The sequence below is a fragment of the Erinaceus europaeus genome, chromosome 4, assembly GCF_950295315.1.
Source record: "Erinaceus europaeus chromosome 4, mEriEur2.1, whole genome shotgun sequence".
Lineage (NCBI taxonomy): Eukaryota > Metazoa > Chordata > Mammalia > Eulipotyphla > Erinaceidae > Erinaceus > Erinaceus europaeus.
The window spans coordinates 35,645,506-35,659,749 of NC_080165.1; the positions used below are offsets into that span (position 1 = coordinate 35,645,506).

The 14,244-nt window shown below is 41.3% G+C and overlaps 2 non-coding genes across 2 annotated transcripts; both read left to right on the forward strand.

The window, feature by feature from the left end:
- The first annotated feature begins 12,594 nt into the window (after window positions 1-12,594).
- Window positions 12,595-12,700, forward strand: TRNAL-CAA (transfer RNA leucine (anticodon CAA)). Its single transcript has 2 exons — window positions 12,595-12,632; window positions 12,655-12,700. It is a non-coding gene; the product is annotated as a tRNA-Leu (tRNA).
- Window positions 12,701-13,908: 1,208 nt separating this feature from the next.
- TRNAA-AGC (transfer RNA alanine (anticodon AGC)) lies at window positions 13,909-13,980 on the forward strand. The gene has a single exon. It is a non-coding gene; the product is annotated as a tRNA-Ala (tRNA).
- The last annotated feature ends 264 nt before the right edge of the window (window positions 13,981-14,244 follow it).

Genomic DNA, 14,244 nt, shown 5'->3' on the forward strand with positions numbered 1-14,244 from the left:
GGGGACTGGATGTTAACACATCCAGTTAAGCTCACATAGTACCTACCATGCATAAGGATCTGCTCACAGACCTGGGTTTGAGCTCCCACTCCCTGCCTGCAGCAAGGATGCTTCATGAGCAATAAAAACAGGTCTACAGGTATCTGTCTCCCTCTCTTAATCTCTTACTCCCCTTTCAATTTTTCTCTGTCCTATCAAATAAAATGGGAAAATGGAAAAGAGGAAAAACTGGCCACCACCAAGCCCCAGCAATAACTCTGAAGGCAAAAATAAATGAATAAAGGATAATCTTGGGCTGGGGAGACAGTACAGGGGTTATGTAAAAAGACTCATTCCTGAGGCACCAAAGATCCCAAGTGCAATCATCAGCACTGCTATAAGCCAAAGCTGAGCAGTGCTCTAGTAAAAAATTATAGTTTAATAATAATAATCATTACCATTGTGTGTGAGCATGAAGTAGAGGAATATTTATTTGATAGAACAGATTGAGAGGAAATGGGGGGATAAAGAAGGAGAAAGAGACACCTGCAGCAGCTGGTTGTGCTACTACCTGGTCCCTTTTATTTTATTTTACTTTATTTTTTACCAGAGCACTGCTCAGCTCTGGCTTACAGTGGTGCAGGGGACTGTACCTGGGACTTCAGAGCCTTATGCATGAGAGTCTGTATAACCTTTATACCCCTACCATATTATCTTTATTTACTAGAGACAGTCAGAAATCGAGAGGAAGGGAGATAGAAGGAAAGACACCTATCAGCTCTGCTTTACCATTTGAAAAGCTTTCCTCCTGCAGGTGGTAACTGGAGGCTTGAACCCAAGTCCTTGAGCGTTGTAGTGTGTATGCTTAATCAGATGTGCTGCCACACAATCCTTAATGACATTTTTCCCCCAGACAGAGACAGAATGCAGAGAGACTATTAAAGAGACCACTCAGGGGTCGAGCTGTAGCATGGCAGCTTAAGCACATATGGAGCAAAGCACAAGGACCAGCATAAGGATCCCGGTTCGACCCCCCGGCTCCCCAACTGCAGGGGAGTCGCTTCATGAGCAGTGAAGCACGTTTGCAGGTGTCTGTCTTTCTCTCCCCTCTCAACCTCTCCCCCTGCCTCGATTTCTCTCTGTCCTAGCTAACAACAACAACAGCAGCAATGACAATAATAATAAGGTAACAACAAGGGCAACAAAATGGGAAAAATGGCCTCCAGGAGCAGTGGATTCATAGTCCAGTCACTGATCGACAGCAATAACCCTGGAGGCAAAAAAAAAAAAAAAAAAAAGACCACAGTGCCTAAACTACCTTCAATATGATGGGGGCTAGAATTGAACCTGGGTCGGCTGGGAGTGTGGATCGACCAGTCAACGCCCATGTTCAGCAGGGAAGCAATTACAGAAGCCAGACCTTCCACCTTCTGCATCCCACAATGACCTTGGGTCCATACTCCCAGAGGGATAAAGAATAGGAAAGCTATCAGGGGAGGAGATGGGATACAGAGTTCTGGTGGTGGGAATTGTGTGAAGTTGTACCTCTCTTCTCCTATGGCTTAGTCAATGTTTCCTTTTATAAATAAAAAATTTAAAAAAAAAAAAAAAAAAAGAATTGAACCTGGGTTACACACATGGCAGAGCAGCACACTATTTTTTTTTTCTTTAATTTTTACCAGATCACTGCTCAGCTCTGACTTTTGGTAGTGTGGGGGACTGAACCTAGGACTTTAGAGCCTCAGGCATGAGAGTTTCTTTACATAACCATTATGCTGTTTACCTCTACCTAAGCAGCACATTATCCAAATAAGCTATTTTACCAGCTTTTTAAAAAATTTATTTTTTGTTGCCCTTTTTTTTTTATTGTAGTTATTTTTATTGATGTCGTCACTGTTGGATAGGACAGAAAGAAACAGATGCTATAGACTCAGATGTCTTTCTACTGCCCCAACTCCCTTTTACCAGCTTTTTTTTTTTAGCTCCCAGGATTATCTTATCATGGGCTCATTGCCTATCTGGGTCCACCACCATCTCCTAACAGCCATTATTTTTCTCTGGTAGAGGTAAGATACAGAAGGAGAGATACCTGCAGTGTTGCTCCACTACTCATGAAACTTCCTTCATGCAGGTGGGGACCAGGAGTTTGAACCTAGGTCTTCATACTGAAGTAGTATATAAAAATAACTTCAGGGAGTCGGGCGGTAGCACAGCGGGTTAAGCACATGTGGCACAAAGCGCAAGGACCGACATAACGATCCTGGTTCGAGCCCCTGGCTCCCTACCTGCAGGGGTGTCGCTTCCAGGCGGTGAAGCAGGTCTGCAGGTGTCTATCTTTCTCTCCCCCTCTCTGTCTTCCCTTCTTCTCTCCATTTCTCTCTGTCCTATCCAACAGTGACATCAACAACAATAACTATAACAATAAAACAAGGGCAACAAAAGGCAATAAATATTTTAAAGAATAACTTCAAATATTTGTATTAGGTCTGAAGGACATCTGTAAAGTCCAGATTTAACCCCTTTCCATCTACTCGTGTTTGCATGAGCAGTAGTCAGAAAATATAAAAAGTGCACTTGGTGGGAGAAGATAGCATAATGGTTATTATGTAAAGAGACTTCCATGCCTGAAATGAGTCCCAGGTCCAGTGTCCCACACCACCTTAAGCCAGAGCTGAACAGTGCACATAGGACAGAGGAGACAGCATAAAAACTATGTCAAAGATTTTCACGTCTAAGGCTCCTACCCTGCGCCACCATCAGCAAGAACTGAGTAGTTCTTTGGTCTCTGTATCTTTCTCTTTGTATTTCATTAAAATAAATAATTTCTTAAATTTTATCTGCTTTGGATAGGGACAGAGACATTGAGAGGGAAAGGGAAGATAGGATGATAGAGAGAAAGACATCTGCAGCATTGAAGATTACCCCAGCAAGTGGGGACTGGAGGTTCAAACCTAGGTCCTTGCACATGGTAGTATATGCATTCAACCAGATATGCCGCTATCCAGGTCAAATAGTTCTCTAAGTATACTTAAAATATGTTCTGAGGGAGTCAGGCGGTAGCGCAGCAAGTTAAGCAAGCGCAGGTTGCAGAAAGCACAAGGACCGGCGTAAGGATTCTGGTTCAAGCCTCCGGCTCCCCATCTCAGTAGGTTCATTTCACAGGCGGTGAAACAGGTCTGCAGATGTTTATCTTTCTCCCTTTCTGTCTCCCCCTCCTCTCTCCATTTCTCTCTGTCCTATCCAACAACAACAACAGCAATTATAACTACAACAATAAAACAACGAGGGCAACAAAAGGGTATAAATAAATATTTTTTTAAATGTTCTGAATTAGGGGCTGGGTGGTGGTGTTTCTGGCTGAGCACACATTATAATGCACAAGGACCTGGATTTGAGCCATGGTCAGTCCCCACCTACATGGGGGGCGAAGCTTCTGAAGCAGTGCTATAGAAATCTCTCTCTTAGCCTCTATCTCCCTCTCAATTTCTCTGTCTCTAGTTAGTAAATAACAAATTACTTTTATTTTTTTTTTAGAATTTATTTATTTATTCATGAGAAAAATAGAAGGAGAGAAAGATCAGACATCACTCTGGTACATGTGCTGCCAGGGATCGAACTCAGGACATCATGGTTGAGAGTCCAATGCTTTACCCACTGCGCCACCTCCCAGACCACTATTTTCTATTTTTATTTAGTTTGCTTGCAGGGTTATCGCTGGAGCTTGATGCTAGCACTATGAATCCACTGCTCCTGGAGATTTTTTTTTCCTCCCATTTTTTAAAAAGCATTTATTCTGTTTTGTTATTTTATTGTTGTAGTTATTGTTGGATAGGACAGAGAGAAATGGAGAGAGGAGGGGAAGACTGGAAGAGAAAGATAGACACCTGCAGACCTGCTTCACCACCTGTGAAGAGACTACCCCGAAGGTGAGGAGCTGGGGGCTCAAACCGGGACCTTTATGCAGTTCCTTGCACTTTGCACTATGTGCACTTAACCTGCTGAGCTACCGCCCAACTCCTTTTTTTTTTTTTTCTACTTTAATGAATAGGACAGATAATTTTGGAGAGGAAGGGGAGATAGAATGGGAGAAAGAAAGATACCCAAAGACCTGCTTCATCACTTGTGACGCATCCCTCCTGCAGGTGTGGAGTGGGGCCATGAACCCAGATCCTGCGTAGGTTCCTGGGCTTAGTACTATATGTGCTTAACTGGGTGCACCACCACCTGCTCCCACAAATTAATTTAAAAAACTAAGTCACACTCCATCCAAAATTGGGGAAAGAATAAGAACAGAATATTCACCAAAGAAGATATCCAAAAGGCCAACAGATATGAAAAAATACTCCAAGACAAATTTAACATATTTGTTAGCTTAATTTACAATTATAACCTGGAACTGAAAGTAACCTTTTGAGAGGGGCCAGATGGTGATGCATCTGGTTAAATGCTCACATTACAGCGTGCAAGGTTCCAGGGTCATGCACCTGGTCCCCACCTGCAGGCGGAAAGCTTCACGAGTGGTGAAGCAGGGCTGCAGGTGTCTCTCTGTCTCTCACTCTATCTCTCTCTCCCCTCTCAATTTCTGTCTCTAGCCAATAAATTAAATAAATAAAGTAACCTTTTAAGATAGACTTTTATTCTTTCTCAGACTGCTCATTCAAAGCATATTTGTCTGGACTGTAGTGTGGATTGTAGTTGTCGAACCCAGTTTGTGACTTGGTACACAAGAAGAATGTATTATCAAGGGGGTTGGGAGGTGGCACATATGATAGAGAGCACATGTTATAATGCATGAGAACCCAGGTTCAAGTTCTAGGTCCCCACCTGCATCTGGTAAGCTTCATGAGCTGTGAGGCAGTGTTGCATATATCTCTGGTCTCTCGTTCGCGCTCTCGCTTTCTCTCCCTCCTTCCTTCCCTTTTCGTATCCCCCTTTGCTCTCAACTTCTCCAAATTATTTCACAAATAAATTGAATATAAAAAAAAGAATGTAACAACAATAGAAAAGAAAAAGATGTTTCTTTTTTTTGAAGATAGATTTCACCATTTTCAATATACACATTTAAAAACTGATAAGAAATATACCAAAATGAGGAGCTCCAGTTGCGCAGTTGGTTAACTCACAGTACTTGTACAGAAATATACCGAAGTGTTAACGGATGCTTTTCATTCCTGTACTGAACTCTTCTTGATGGAAAAATTTAAGCATACACAGAAATGAAGAAAATATATATAGTATACACCTCAATATCATCCTAACCCTAACTTTAAGTATAGTCACTTGCAGAAAGACTTCAAATTCTTTAGAAAAAAAAAGGGGGGAAGGAATTGGGCAGTAGCTGCAGCAGGTTAAGCACACCGTGGCATGAAGCACAAGGACCGGCTTAAGGATACCAGTTCAAGCCCTGGCTCCCCACCTTCAGGGGAGTTGTTCACAGGCGGTGAAGCAGATCTACAGGTGTCTATCTTTCTCTCCCCCTCTCTGTCTTCCCCTTCTCTCTCCATTTCTCTCTGTTCTATCCACCAGTGACGACATTAACTACAACAACAATAAAAACAAGGGCAACAAAAGGGAAAATAAATAATAATTTTAAAAAAAACCGACAAGATGAAGCTGAGGAGGTGGTGCAGAAGGATGAGTATAGAACTTAAACTGTATTTTTGTTCAATAAAATTATATATGTGTCAAAGTAGTATCAGTTTAACTTGCCATAAGAATTTTTAAAAATTAAGGTGAATATGGACAGTTTGGTGTGTTTTTTTGTTTTAAGACAGAGACAATGAAGGCAGAGAGAGTGTATGAGACCATAGCACCAAATCTTATGTTCAGTGAGGTTGGGGCTGGTGTCACACATAGGTTGCGCATATGGCAAATCAGCTACACTAAGCAAAATCAGCACAGTAAGCTATTTTGCTGCCTGTACATTTTAGGTTTTAAAAGTTTGACATGGAAACCTTATTAACTTTTAATTATGCTATGGTACAACTCATATAATATTTATCATACATTTTTATGAGAAGCAAGTTGACTATGGGAATTAATGGGATTCTTGTTAGTAAAAGACATTTTGCCTGGGTTCTTGGTGAACATAAACAACCACATTTGATTTGCCTTTCTATGAGTCTTATCAATCACTAAGGAAAGAATACTCCTCAATAAATATTTGGTGAGCAATTAATTACAGAGGAAGAAATGTAAAAATTATTTTTAAGAGGCCAGGCAGTGGCACACCTGGTTGAGTGCATACACTACAGTGCACAAAGGCACGGGTTAAAACCTCTGGTCCCCACCTGCAGGGGAGAAGCTTCAGAAGTGGTGAAGTAAAGCTGTAGGTGTCTCTCTGTCTCCCTCTATCTCTACCTCCCCTCTCAATTTTCCTGTTTCTACCAATAAATAAATAAAATTTTTAAATTTTGTTGTCTTTATTGATTTACTAGACAAATATAACCAGAAATCAAGAGGGGAGAGAGACAGAGAGACACTTGTAGACCTGCTACACCACTCATGAAGCTTTCCCCCTGCAGGTGGGGACTTGGGGCTTGAACCCACGTCCTTGAACCCAGGTGCTTGAGTACTGTAACATGTGCAGTCAACCAGGTGTACCACCAACTGGCTCCCCAGTAATTTTTTTTAATTATTTTATTTATTTAAAAAGGGAGACATTAACAGAACCATAGGATAGGAGGGGTACAACTCCACACAATTCCCACCACTAGATCTCTATATCCCATCCCCTCCCCTGATAGCTTTCCTATTCTCTATCCCTCTGGGAGTATGGACCCAGGGTCGTTGTGGGTTGCAGAAGATGGAAGGTCTGGCTTCTGTAATTGCTTCCCCGCTGAACATGGACGTTGACTGGTTGGTCCATACTCCCAGTCTGCCTCTCTTTCCCTAGTAGGGTGGGGCTCTGGGGAAGTGGAGCTCCAGGACACATTAGTGGGGTCCGGGTATTCATTCATTCATTCATTCATTCATTCATTCATTCCTTCCTTCCTCTCAATTTTCCTGTTTCTACCATTAAATAAATAAAAATTTTAAACAACTACAACAATAAAACAACTCTCTCTCTCTCTCTTTTCTTTCTTTCTTGCCTCCAGGGTTATTGCTGGGTCTCGGTACCAGCATTATGAATCACTGATTCTGGAGGCTATTTTTCCACTTTTGTCATCCTTGTTTATTGTTGTTATTATTGTTGTTGTTGTTGGATAGGACAGAAATCGAGAGAGTAGGGGAGGACTAACCCTCTGCAGTTGGGGAGCCAGAGGCTTGAACCAAGGTCCTTGTGTGTTGTAATGTGTGTGTTCAATGAGGTGCGCCATCACCCTGTCCATTAGCCTTGTCCCTCGAGTATCTAAATTGCTTCAAATATTTAGTAGACAACTTGCCAGTCTATCAGAAGCTTTTAAAAGCTGGATTGAAGTCCACGAGGTGGTACATTGTTTAAAGCTTTGAAATTTCAAGCATGAGGTAGCAAGTTCAACCTCCAGCATCCCACATACCAGAGTGATGCTTTGGTTCTCACCCAGTCTCTTAACAAGCCTTAAAACAATCTAACAAAACACTGGATACACTTTGGTTTAATTATTCTATTTCCAGAATTTAAGGAGATAAAGTATGAACATTTGAAAATATCAAAGTTTTTTTTTTAATATCTATTCCCTTTTGTTGCCCTTATTGTTTTATTGTTGTACTTGTTATTGGTATTGTCGTTGTTGGATAGGACAGAGAGAAATGGAGAGAGGAGGGGAAGACAGAGGGGGAGAGAAAGATAGACACCTGCAGACCTGCTTCACCACCTGTGAAGCAACATCCCTGCAGGTGGGGAGCCAGGGGCTGGAACCTAGGAATCCTTAAGCCGGTCCTTGCACTTTGCGCCATGTGCACTTAACCCGCTGCGCTACTGCCCAACCCCCAAGATTGTTCTTTAGAGCACTGTTCATAAAATTGGAAAAAAAAATAGAAATAACAGAATTTGATATGGGATATCTGTAATGTCAATATTTTTTTAACTCTTTTTTATTAATTTTTATTTTCACCAGAGCACGGCTCAGCTCTGGTTTATGGTGGTGTGGAAGATTGAAGCTGGGACCTTGGAACCTCATTCATTAAAGTCTCTTTGCATAACCATAATGCTATTTCCTCCACCCACAATACTTTTTTTTTTTTTTTACCAGAGTACCACTCTTGGCTTAATGATAGGGCGAGTGATTGCACCTCAGACGACCAGGTATAAGAGTCTGTTTGCATAACCATTATGCTATCTACTCCCACCCCATGCTCAATACTTTGAAATTGTAAACAAAACCTATAAGAATAACTGTAGCGATTGAGAAGATGGCTCAACCTGCAGAACAATGAACTTGCATACCTGAGGTTGTAATTGAATCCTCAACACTGTGCCTCTTTGTCTTTTGTGAAGTTCTGGCATAGGTAATAAGTAAAATATGTGTCTTTAAAAAAAAAACAACTTTGTGGTCTGGGAGGTGGTGCAGTGATAAAGCTTTGGACTTTCAAGCATGAAGTCCTGAGTTCGATCCCTGGCAGCACATGTGCCAGAGTGATGTCTGGTTCTTTCTCTCTCCTCTTATCTTTCTCATAAATAAATAAATAAATAATTATTTAATTTATTTATTTATTCTCTTTTGTTGACCTTGTTGTTTTATTGTTGTAGTTATTATTGTTGTCGTTGTTGGATAGGACAGAGAGAAATGGAGAGAGGAGGGGAAGACAGAGAGGAGGAGAGATAGACACCTGCAGACCTGCCTTACCGCCTGTGAAGCGACTCCCCTGCAGGTGGGGAGCTGGGGTTCGAACCGGGATCCTTATGTCGGTCCTTGTGCTTTGCACCACCTGCGCTTAACCTGCTGCGCTACAGCTCCCGGACTCCCATAAATAAATTTTTTAAAGAAAATTTTGCTCAACAATTTGTTTGGCTTTGTATGTTAACTCTCTTTTTAGCCACCAGGTTCCAGATGCTAGCATGATGCTGACCAGACTTCCCTGGACATATGTCCCCACCAATGTGTCCTGGAGCTCCGCTTCCCCAGAGCCCTTCCTCAATAGGGAAAGAGAAAGACAAGCTGGGAGTATGGGTCGACCTGTCAAAGCTCATGTTCAGCGGGGAAGCAATTACAGAAGCCAGACCTTCCACCTCCTGCAATCCCACAATGACCTTGGGTCCATACTCCCAGAGGGTTAAAGAATAGGAAAGCTATCAAGGGAGGGATGGGATACTGAGATCTGGTGGTGGGAATTGTGTGGAATTGTCCCCCTCTTATTCTACAGTTTTGTTAATGTCTTCTTTTTTAAATAAATTAAAAAATAAAAAATAAAACTTACGTGGTTCAGGAGGTGGCGCAAGTGGATAAAGCATCAGACTCTCAAGCATGAGGTCCTGAGTTCAGTCCCCGGCACACATGTACCGGGGTGATGCCTGGTTCTTTCTCTCTCCTCCTGTTTCACATTAATAAATAAAATCTTTTTTAAAAAAAACTTACAAACTATTGTATTTACTGTCGAATATAAAACATTAATTCCCCAATAAAGAAATTTTTTTTAAAAACCTGAAATGCATAAAATAGAACCTTTCCTTACAGAAAGAAAAAAGGGAAATCTTAATGTGTTAACACATAAAGAACATAATCTATGGAGATAGAATCTAATAAAAATTTCCCAATCCACTTTTACTCTGAATTACACAGTCCAGAATTGCTTTAAGTATTGAGTCTCTGCCATATATGTGCCAGACACTATTCTGAGCAGGCAATGGTCCTACCTAAGTTGTTTTTAACACAGTTTGACTGACTCCAAAGAGTTCTCAGTGTAATTGAAGAAATAATTAGTCTTGTGACTATCTTAACACAATAATTAGTGAGTTCTGGACTTACAGACCGTCTCTTAAGAAAGCTGCCCAGCAGCTGGAGAAGTTTGAATGAGGAGGTATAGCATGCTCTCACCCCATTTAAAATCTCTGTGGTCCCAGACCTGGCAGTGGACGAATGAAGAGTTTCCCTCTGGAGAATAACCAGAAAGATCGCTCCAGGAGTTTCTCTGCATCTGGGACAGGAAGCCCCTCAGAGCCCAGGGAGACCTTGTCCTGCCCACAGGGACTGTCTCAGGTTGCCACCTAGAGAACCCCAAAGAAACTCTTGGAGTGGCAAAATAGTTTAGGGGACAATCTAGGGAATTTAATTTAGACAATTTAGGGGATCTAAATTGAGATTAAAAGGAATGAAGCTGCGGGATCCCCCCCCCCCCAATCTCTTACCATCTTCAAAAGAAAGAAATCTCAGGACTAAACATGTCAAGGTCAAGATTTTGATGAAATATAAAAAGACATGGTTTGACTATTATTGTTTTAAAACATGGTTTGGCTCAGCTTGCTTCACTTCAGACTGTGTCCAGAGACTTCAGGCATGGAATGTCAACCCTTCACCCTCATTACTCGGGTGAGACCTTTCCTTTCATAGTATTCTCAAATTCCATTCCAGGAGGTTCACTTCCTAAAAAAATCCCAAAACCTAGGTATAGACCAGGTCCCGTAAGATAGAGCATATGTTCACATGTATCCATAAATTAGGGCAAAATACATACCTGAAAGCAAAAGTACACAATAGACTGTAGTGAATCAGTAAAAAGTTCATAATGAAATAGTGTCTACTTAGACTTAGATACCCTCCTCACCTACTTCCTATTACAGTTCTTTCACTTACTCCAAAGCTAACCTTATCAAAGCAAGGACTGCAAAAGCTGAATAAGGGCAAGAGACGGGCATACTTTAACGATGACTCTTTAGTCACTATCAGGCCATTCCATCAGCTGGGGCCCTAATCAGGGAGTCCTGAGATTCCCAGACATGATGGGCCTAGACCTTGAATAAATCCCTCTCTCCATTGTTACAGGTCATTCTTATCAGAAACAACACAATAGACCCCTTTGTGGGCCCCTATAGGACCTTGCCCTCAACTTGGATCAACAATGATAGAGAATGTTCCATCCTCCAAAGGGAGGCTGGACAATACTATGCTACACCTGAGGAAGATGGGTCCTGATATTGGGGCAGCTTGGAACGTTCCTACTCATGACCACAGAATGTGAGCTTAGATCTACAGGGATGCAGAGGTCACATAAGCTCCTAAGCTGAATATGGGCCCCAGATCACATCAAATCGATGAGGTTTACAGTCAACAATATTTATACACCTTTCATTTGGAAGCTACTCTCTTCCCTAATGCAGCTTTCTGGTCCTTCTGCCAGTCATGACATCACCTCCCCAGACAATAATTAGGAACCACCTGCATATCAGATTTCAGGCTCAGGCAAAAACAAAACAAAACCTCTAGTATAGCCACATGCCCTTTGAAATATAACTAAAATATGCCTACTAGCTATCTAAAAAATGGACTGTCCCCCCAGCTCTTCATCTGCACTATTACAGCCTTTAGGTCCATGATTGGTTAACAATTTGTTTGGCTTTGTATGTTAACTCTATTTTCAACCACCAGGTTCCAGATGCTAGCATGATGCTGACCAGACTTCCCTGGACATATGACACCACCAATGCATCCTGGAGCTCTGCTTCCCCAGAGCCCTTCCCCACTAGGGAAAAAGAAAGACAGGCTGGGAGTATGGATCGACCTGTCAAAGCTCATGTTCAGCAGGGAAGCAGTTACAGAAGCCAGACCTTTCACCTTCTGCATCCCACAATGACCTCGGGTCCATACTCCCAGAGGGTTAAAGAATAGGAAAGCTATCACGGGGTGGGATGAGATACAGAGTTCTGGTGGAGGGAATTGTGTGAAGCTGTACCTCTCTTATCCTATGGTTTAGTCAGTGTTCCCTTTTTGTTTTTGAAAGATTTTATTTTATTATTAATGAGAAACATAGGAAGAGTGAGAAAGAGCCAGACATTACTCCAGTACATATGCTGCAGGGAATTGAACTCAGAACCTCATGGTTGACAGTCCGATGCTTTATCCACTGGGCCACTTCCTGGACTACGATGTTTCCTTTTTATAAATAAAAAATTAACAAACAAAAATACAGTTTGAATATTATTATCTAAGACTCTATTTATGAGAAAGATAGGAGGAGAGAAAGAACCAAACATCTCTCTAGCACATGTGCTACCAGGGATCAAACTCGGGATCTCATGTTTGAAAGCCCAAGGCTTTATCACTACACCAACTCCCGGACAACTGAATGCTATCCTTACAACAGTTATTTGTATATTTCTTTTTTAAAAGTTATAGATTATTCTTAAAAATATGTGTATATCTCGGTGAGAATTAATCGTCAGAAAGAGGCACCAAAACAAATAGCACGGTTCCGCCCGAATACCTGGCCTGTCTGCACAAGGTATCTTTGCACTTCCTTCTTAACATGGGAATTCCAGAGTATGAAGACCTGAGAGTGAATTGTCCCCAGTTTTATGGGTGGTTTCCTTTTCTCTTGAAAAATCTTCCTTTTCGGGGGGAAAAATTTGTATTTTCAAATCACAGGTGACAGTCTTCGTAGGCTGTTGCCAGGCAACGTTAACAACACTTCCAAAATCATCACAGAAACACTGCTCCTTATTTCTACTTTAGAGAAAAATCTCAGGCAGCTAGGCGAAGTGTCAGGATGGCCGAGTGGTCTAAGGCGCCAGACTCAAGCTCTGCTTCCCTGTACTGGGGATTCTGGTCTCCGAATGGAGGCGTGGGTTCGAATCCCACTTCTGACACGATCTTTTCTTTCTAATTTGCAAAACATACACTATATCTGCTCACCGAACTTAACAGTTTACACTTTTTTTTTTTTTTAAGAAGCTACACGTCTAAAAAGAAGTTTGTTGTTTTTTTTTTAAACCTCAAAAGGACTCAGTAAATAAAAACAAAAAACCGAAAACATCGCGACATATTTTGGAATCGCGAGATTTGGGGGAAACTCCGACGAAAGAGCAGAAATGACTGATGGCTGGCTTCTCTGATACTTCGCGAGTTAATCTGAAGCCGCGATATTTTGGAACTTCTCGGTGGAAGGGACATGGCGGGAAGGCCTTCTGTTTTCCAGCCCTGTCACCAGCTGTATTCCACTTGTATAGTAACTTGCTAATGGAGTACATTTACCTCTAGCTTACCCCAGTGCTCTGTAAAGAAACCCTACATACATCATCTGCTCTCTACTTCTAAAGTATATGCAACTAATTCTGAAAAATCTCCTTTGACAACAAGGGCAACAAAAGGGAAAATTAATAATAATTTTTAAAAAGTCCATTATGAAGTATGCACATTGACACTAAGGTTGGCATCTGACAGATTTTTCTTCCGAAGTCAGAACTGAGTACTACTCATTTTATCTCATTAATAGATTAACGCTATGCCTTCCTCCCACAAATGTAACCACCATTTATATTTTTTTATATTATATACAGTTTCATTTTCTCTAGGTTTGCATATATGTATTCACAGACACTGTATTTTGGACTCTTTCCACGTGAGAACATCTCCCCCCCCCCCTTAATTACAAAAGGAAATACAGCAAATAATTTCACAGCCCAGATTATACTATTTCGCTTATCCACTTCTTTGACTGCGAAACATTTAGAATACTCGTAATCATACAACAAAATTTTAGTTAGAGGTATTAAGTAGCCTATCGCTGTTGAAAACGAAATGAAATATAATGGAATAGAACAGAACAGATCAGTTAAATAAAAATATCGGCACTTGTAAAGTTTGTATGCCAGTCAAATGGCTATGCTTGCGCCTCAGAAATACCACATTTAAGATTGCTTTTCCTAGCTTGGCTTCAAGAAGGTGCCTAGTATTAAAAAACAGAAATTAAATTAAAAACTGAACTCAGCAAAGATATTCTATTGCTAACATTTTTTTTAGGGAAAGTCACTATTATAGGGTATAGAAAGGTTCCGGAGAGACCTCTGTTGCAAGGGGGGGTGTAGCTCAGTGGTAGAGCGCGTGCTTAGCATGCACGAGGCCCCGGGTTCAATCCCCGGCACCTCCAGTTTTAGTAGCTGGTTTAATTCTGGTTACAACTTTACCTTTTTCAAGGGGTTCCGCTAAACATAGAGACCAGTCACTCATAGAAGACTTTGTTGAAGTCGTGTTTTTTTTCTTTTAAAATTTTAGGAATTTTTATTTACTATTCTGAGTGCCTTCACGTAATGCTAACCCTCAGAGATGTAATTACTTGGGCACCACCTTGTGGCTATTTTGGGAACACCAGAGTCCTTTGCGGAGTTCAGATATCTCTGAAATTGCACATTAT